At 32.6% G+C, this 8,292-nt stretch overlaps 1 long non-coding RNA gene across 1 annotated transcript; it reads left to right on the forward strand.

The window, feature by feature from the left end:
- Positions 1 to 381: 381 nt before the first annotated feature.
- On the forward strand, positions 382 to 4,412 carry LOC135220190 (uncharacterized). The gene is made up of 3 exons (XR_010315600.1): positions 382 to 521; positions 3,941 to 4,108; positions 4,281 to 4,412. It is a non-coding gene; the product is annotated as an uncharacterized LOC135220190 (long non-coding RNA).
- Positions 4,413 to 8,292: the final 3,880 nt, after the last annotated feature.

The following is an 8,292-nucleotide window of genomic DNA, read 5'->3' on the forward strand; positions in this document are numbered from 1 at the left end:
CCCGTAATTGAGGTATAGTCCTTATCATAATGGTTCATATAACTTAAATATTTTCTGACAGAATTGTGTTAAATGTTAAGACTAAGCCTATATGAAACATTAAAAGCTTAAAATTTTCTACTAAATCATTAAAAATACAATATTGTATTAGTTATTAGTTTTATTATTATCGCATTGGCATCTGTCCATATGAAGTTGCATCCGCTACCATCCCATGTAACTACAGAATTATTAGTGTATTAATATAATAATATACTTGTACATTTACCATTTCCAACATTACGTTTTATGAAACGGGCAAAAAATAAAAATTCCACTGTATATTCAAAGGACCAAAACATCATATATACTACGATTATCCCGATCAGATACGCATTTTCGCAATGCGTGTGTTTTCATTTCTGGCGGGCGGAGGCGCCGAAACAAATCACTTGAAAACAACGAATCCCCTCAGCTCATCACAGATGTCTTCTTGTGGTTTCTTCTACTGTTACGAAGAGTGAAGTTGTGAACAGCATCAGGTGAGTTTTAAGACCAGGTGTATGCTTTTTTTATTTTATATGATAAAACTTTTAAACTGTAGTGCGGCTATAATTAGATTAGGACTATTATGTATGGACCCTGCCTCCGTCGACGGCTTGCGGGACGAGTATTTCCCCCTAATACAACCTGTATAATTAGATGGCAATAAATAATCCAGGACTAGTAAGTACAATTACCGTTACATTGTGTAGTGAAGGTATGTGGTAAACTTTTGATAAACATCCCATTAGCATAGATTGTTAACCTAGAACCACCACATACCTATAGGGTTAAACAACCGAGTGGACTAGCTGCGGCCACGTTAACCGTGTTCGGACCCACCTTCAGGAAAAGTACTTAACAACACGCCCTGACACAGGAGATGGGTACCAGTCATGAGTCTCATGTCTCGAGGTGTTGCTTCACGACCGTTGATCGTGACTGGTGCCCATCTCTGGTATCAGGACATGTTAAAGTACTTTTTCTGAAGGTGGTTCTAAGATGGTTAAGGTGGCCACAGCTAGTCCTCTCGGTTGTTTATCGTAGGCTAAACCAGTCTGGGTGAAATAGCAGCCTTTCTTCTGTGGGAGTCACTAGCCTAACTGTATGGGTACATGGCAAGTAATTGTGTTATGTAACTTTTTTGTGAACTTATGGGATCGGTAGGCTGTACATTTAGGTGTGAATAATTAATCATAATATGTTCTTTTATTAATCTGAAGGTAATACATGTATTAGACTTGAAAAGACTTAAAAAGGACATAGTGCAAAATAGTATTCTAGACTTTGTAAAGGCTATATTCTGGTTCAGTCTTATGTAGCCTATACCCTGAGTGGTATTAACCTACCATAGGTTGCAGAATAACAAGGTAGAGTGGCAATCCCTTTTTCAAAGGAATATCCTGATATTAGCTTAAAAAAAGCGTGGCTGAATATCAAGCAAAATAGTCTTGGCTATTTAAGAGAAAACCAGTTTGCAGGAGGGTTATGAGTTGAGAGAAAACTTAACAAGATCTTTTATGACTAGCTTAATGTGGATTATATTATAATTATTAGCCTATGCCAGCTTAAACAATACCTTGGGTTAAATAAATTACTTCCTAGACTAGATTCCTCTTCTTACATATTAGGTAGGGTGGCCAGACGTCCTGCTTTAGGAAGGACAGTCCTGTTTTTGAGCATTCTGTCCTCGGTCCTGCTTCACCTTAAGAAGGACGCTAATTTCTCCTGCTTTTTGGGTTTGTCTAAATAAAAATATTAATGCTAAAAATATAAACAAATACATATACGAAAACAGTGAGAACTGATGGGCAAAAGAACCATTTATTTTTTTTTCATGAGGCCAATAATTTTATATAGTGGCTGTTGGCACAGTTAGGAACACTAGGCATGGGAGCCGCAGTGTACTTGTATCTGTCCAGCCATTTACAAAAGGACTTCTAGCCAACAGAAAAACTCTTAGAGGATGGCAAGGAAAAGGGCAAAATGTAAACCATCAGATTGCTAATTCCTTTAGTTTCTGAAATAATGTTAATTTTTTCACCCCAGTTATGTAATAAATTGTTCCATCTTCAATACATTTAAAATATTAATCAATTTCAGTTCTTTATTCATACACTATTTGAGGTTTAAACACTCAAGTCAAGTTTTATATATTAATATATATATATAGTAATATATCTATATATATATATATATATATATTTGTATGTCTATATATAGTGTATATATATATATGTAGATCTATATATGTATATATATGTATATATTTGTAGTATATGGTATAAGATATGGATATATTATTATGTAATATATATATAGTATATGTATATATATGTATAGGTATATATATATATATATATGGTATATATGTCTAATATGTATATATGTATATATATATGTATATATATATATATATGTATATATAGTATATATATATATTTATATGTAATATATGTTAATGTATATATATGTATATTTATGTGTAATATCAGTATGTATATATATATTAATAATAATATAGTATATATATATATGTGTATATATATATCATGTAATATATGTATATGTATATATGTATATGTATATATATATGTAATATATATATACATATATAAATGACAGATTGAGTATTTTTAAAAATTTTGCTCACAGCACTCAAGTGGGCATGAAATACACATACTAATCTCATTTCTGTGTAGCCTATAGTGATTGAAATATGAAACAAATGATAGCAGAGAGTTATTACAAATACTGAAGTTATACATCTCTGGAAATGAATTGAAGCTCCTAGTATTAGGGTGGCCATTTCCAAATTTCCAAAAAAGGACTTTTTTTTTTTTTTTTTTTTTTTTTTTTTTTGGTTTTTTTTTTTTTTTTTTTTTTTTTTTTTTTTGGCCAACACCAATTCAACCTAAATTAAACATGATTATTAATGAGTTTTTAAAAAATACTCAATCTGTCATTCTGGAAGAATCAGAAGTTTTAAAAGTAGTTATGTAAAAATAATGTGATAACTTTTTCTTTAAACAATGGTAGATCCTAGGCCTGCTTGAATTTTGCAAAATTGGGGAAGGTTTTTTTTTATCAAAAAAAAAAAAAAAAAAAAAAAAAAAAAAAACAAAAAAAAAAAAAAAAAAAAAAAAAAAAAAAAAAAAAAAAAAAAAAAAAAAAGCTAAGTCATTAAATCATATTATTAAATATATACTATATATAAGTTAGGATTGCATGTGACTAAATCTGATCATTCCTAACTCTTAATACATTATAGTAAGATTTCTTATCATTGCATGCTTATGCTCTGAATCTCTCAATTTGAAACCACCTTTATGCTTTATTTTATTTCAAAGTTTATACCTTTCTTTGTTGTTTGTGATGCTCCATATGATCCTCTCTAATTCCACATCACAACTTTTCATGCTGCTGTTCCTAATATACTATTTTCAGAACTGTCTTTTATTTGCACACTATTACTACCTTTAAACTTCCCTATTCCTATTTCCATGCTATATAACTCAAATTTTTGCCTTTCATAGTATGAATGTACTAGTGTATGTGTGCAATGATTAGCACTTGAATTCTGCAACTTTTCCTCGCAGGGACCTTATAATTTTGTTAATCTGCATTCTAAATGCATGATATATCCATAAACTGTCTTGTCTAGTAAAATCCAATAATTTCTTTTTTATGTAATATCAGTTACTCTTCCTACCAGTTGTTAGTGTTTGGCCTTCTAATTGTCACCCACTGTGATATTTTTTTTCCTGGCAGTTTCTACAATAAACAATGCTTCACTTAAATAATATATATAGATTGGCATTTTCTCTGTTTTCTCATCTAATTCATGCTTTCTATTCCCACCACACATGCTACTACAAAATTCTATTGTTACAGTATTTCACCAAGGCTTAATTTTCAGGAACATCGGTGCTCCAGGCTATCCGCTTCATAGTTGCAGTTGATGGAAGATTCATCAACTCAGACTTGACTTCACTCGTGCTGCGATGGCCATGGTTTTCGCAGCATTTTTGATATATGATATTTATTACCCATCAGAAGCTTCAGTCACAATGGAATTTATGCAGAGGTAAGCTGTTGTAATAAGTTACTTGAGTTTTTTTTTTTCTTTAATTTAAGAATATCAGGGAAGTAATTTATATTTAAATGTCATGTACTGTAACTTTGTAATATGTGTGGTGGTGAGCAGTTGTTTTACAATATTTTTACCATTATGTTCATATATCTTGTCATTTTTACAGGTGTTTCTGAAAAATAAATGCAGAAAAAGGGACAAAAAATACCAGAACAAAGAAAAATGTGGCACACACCCATCGAAGAATATTAAAGTTCAATGAGCTTATGGAATAAGGAGTAAAAAAGCATTCACACTCTTCTGTATAATAATTAATGTTAAATTTTGTGTTAAAAAAGTTATAAATCTGTTTTTTCAAGAATAAAATTTTTTAAAAGTTAATCTTCTCATTATTTTCTCCAATTGGATATATGACCTGCACAAGGAATTTTTGGTTACTATTTCAATTGTAACATAAAATGCAAAGAAATATTAACATTAAATTCAAAGAAATATTAGAAAAATCATGTACAAATCCCAAAAAGTTACTGTATACTCTATGTCATAAATTTACATATATGTTACATGTATAGGATTTGTTACCAATTTTAGTTTTTATCTTTTGATATTGTATGAGATGTAATTATATTTTACAAAAAATAAATTAAAAAAAACATGTATAAATGACTATTGTAAAATTTTACAAATGTTTAATAAAATGTGGCCCCACAAGGAAGGTATGAAAAATGTTTTTAGGATTATTTTTTTCTTAAATTAGCCACTCCAAAGTTTGGCGGGTGGGGTTGTGTAGCGCAGTGATATACAGGGTGGAGCAAATCAAATGCCCGAGTTTTGATCGGCTATTAGGAAAAGCAAAACAATACTTACAGAATTATTTGTTTTACTCGAATCAGTATACAATGCTGTTTGTGTGATCACTTTTTGAAGATGGCATCAGGAAGATGGTGCCATCTGTAGCGATACACAGTTGAAGGCGATGTCTGAAGTTTTCGGCTGCTCTTCGGCAGATCTCGAGGGAGTATTGTAGCGATTTCCTCCCGGATTCGCATCTTCAATTCTTCCAAACTGTGTGGCCGAAAGTGAGATGAGCCGAAGAGCAGCTGAAAAACTTCAGACATCGCCTTCAAGAGTTCATCGCTACAGATGCCACCATCTTCCTGATGCCATCTTCAAAAAGTGATCACACAAACTGCATTGTATACTGATTCGAATAAAACAACAAATAATTCTGTAAGTATTGTTTTACTTTTCCTAATAGCCTATCAAAACTCGGGCATTTGATTTGCCCCAGCCCGTATATATGTATTTTCACCCGTATTTTGAGAAAATCCGTAAAAATATAACCGTAAATTATACGGTATGTTATGGTTAACTTAAACGGTAAAACCGTAAATTTTTTTTACGGTTTTAAAATTTTTTTTTTATACGGTATTTTCTCAAATACGGGAGAAAATATGTACATTAAAAATTACGGGACCCGTTTTTTTAACGGTAAATGCTTGGCAACATTACTGCCCAGGATTTTTACCGTTTTTTCAACGGAAAATTTTTTACAGTGCATCCACTAAAATGTCGTCATTAACACCACAGCATTCTAGGATGTGCAGTACAATTGTAGTACAAATTTTACTTGGTATCTCCAATGTTGGATGCAGATCCTGTCTCCCCTCCCCACTCTTTTTGTGGGCGTCTGTCAGGGGTAACCACCCACTAAAATGCCTCTCATTACCACCACAGTATTCTAGGATGTGCAGTGCTATTGTAGAGTAAATTTTACTCGGTATCTCCTAAGTTGGATCTAGATCCAATTAACACCCCCTTTTCAGTGCGTCTGTCAGGGGGAACCCACCCTCCAAAATGTATGTCACTGGTCATTCTATCATCAGTAGAGTCTGAAGATATATTATATATTAGTTTCATGTGGTATCTCATTTATGGGATCTAGACCCAAAATCTAACAAGCAATTAGTGGTGCTTGTTAAGTAAGCCACCCATATTTCCGGCAGATGGTCAGTTTTACAGTTTAACAAGTCTACTCCTAAATACCAGTAAGGTGACAGTCGGTATCTCGTTCGTTGTATCTCGAATGGTCTGGGCTGCGGGACTATTTTCATAGATCAACAAAAAATAAGAATACAGTTTATATATTAATATAATATAAAGTAAAATATATTACGAACCTATATATTATTCGACAAACTAATATAATATATATATATATATAATAATACCTATATAACACTATATAAATATAAATAACATAATGAAGATCAAATATGAAAAAAAATTACATATTAAGCTATAATTACATATGAAGTATATTATACAATAAAAATTAAAAAGTATATAAAAAATACATATTACCATACATGAATAACCCCCCCCCAAATAAGGGAAAGAATCAGTACAACGTAAATACTCTTGTTTACAAAGACGAAATATATTCGGAACTATTTTTACAGACACATTTCTACTTTCTAAACAACAGTATTACTGTGAATTCTTCTACTGATAACAGAGAAGCACTACATGATGTTTATAGATATGCTATTAGAAAACAGAATAATCAGAAAGGGCAAAGTAACGATTTGGAAGTCCCCAACTCGGAGGCAAGAGGGTAAGATCATTAATCACGAAATCTGCTGCCGCATGTTGAAATTGCTGGCTAGTGCAATTCGTAACTGGCAGGCTGGTCTTGTAATCTCGGGGCTACAGTTTACTTCAGGTTGGTTGGTTGGTTGGTTAAGATTTAGCTGGCTTTATGCCAGCACAGGCTCTTGAAGTGACACCGCGGTTGGGGGTTGGGGTTACCCGGCTTACGTCCGCTCGTGAGGCAATAGCCTGGTGGAGGACTGAAGCTTCCACCTTTACATAAAGCTGACCTACTAAGTAAAAATGTCTGATTAATTCATTAGCATTCACAATCTTGGTCTTCCACACACATCCGAAGATAGCAAAAATATGGCCGAAATTTATGTGATATGAAGATCTTATAAGACGGTAGAATCCTACTGCAAAATACATTCCGGCCTCTTTAGAATATTCACCGTTTACTTATTTTTCTATTCATCACTCATAACAGAAAAAGGCTTCAAATAACTTAGGTGGGCAACAGGAACAAATCAAAATACTTTTCTCAAGAGGATGCTCAGATTATTTGTAATACCAACGTAATATTTGAGAATGACAAAGTTGTTAGCTATGTTTTGTTTTCTTCTTGGTAATATCCGTCCACAAGTTTTAAATATTTGTAATATTCAACCCTTTGAAATCTTACTGACATAAATCTACGCTTGCTACAGCTTACAAACGCTAATGTTTCTAAAGTTTTGGTACAATTTCCATAAAATAAAAAGGAGGGCATTTGGTAAAAAATAACAGAATGATGGTGACCTGGAAGGTGGTATTAAGTGTAAACAATTATTTTCTCTGTTTGAAAAAAATGTTGAAATAAGTGCATATGAGATCATTTTTCTAGGAAAAAATAGTAGTTATTAAAAAAAGAATTACTGCTTGGGTTATTACAAATTCGGCGAAATTTCAGTTCCTGACTGACAGGAACCACTAATATCTCCGTTTTGGAGGTTTTCCATTGGCGAGATGTTTTGGTCGAAATTCTGTAATGAGATTTCGGGTCCTTTTATCTCGTCCCACTTTCATTATTGACCCGGAACTCGCAGGACGGATTAAAGGTTGAATATGATATTTCGGTTCAGCAATGGTGTTTGTCAGATACCAACCACGGCCGCCGCCTCTCTCTCTCTCTCTCTCTCTCTCTCTCTCTCTCTCTCTCTCTCTCCCCAGATTGAATTCAAAATGACCTGTGCCTAATGATGCCATGATAAGGAGTAAAAATAAGGGAAAAGATAATAATTCCAGTCTAATATAAAGAAACAAACTCCTAACCATTTATGCGATTTAGCATCGGTGCTTTACTACTCCCATTTACTCTGGAACCAGGTAACTACAAAGTTTCCTAATTAGATCTTAGAAATCAATGATACTTTTTCATTAGATGCATCCAGGAACCTACACAGTTATCAATTTCGCTTTATGTCATTCGCTGTGCTATAGCCTGATTGAATTAAAGAAAAAAAGTTATGAATTAGCTATTCATAAATAAATCCACAGGCAATATATTCACTTACATGTTAAAACATATTACGATTTGATAAATG

This window comes from Macrobrachium nipponense, chromosome 1, assembly GCF_015104395.2.
Source record: "Macrobrachium nipponense isolate FS-2020 chromosome 1, ASM1510439v2, whole genome shotgun sequence".
Classification (NCBI taxonomy): domain Eukaryota; kingdom Metazoa; phylum Arthropoda; class Malacostraca; order Decapoda; family Palaemonidae; genus Macrobrachium; species Macrobrachium nipponense.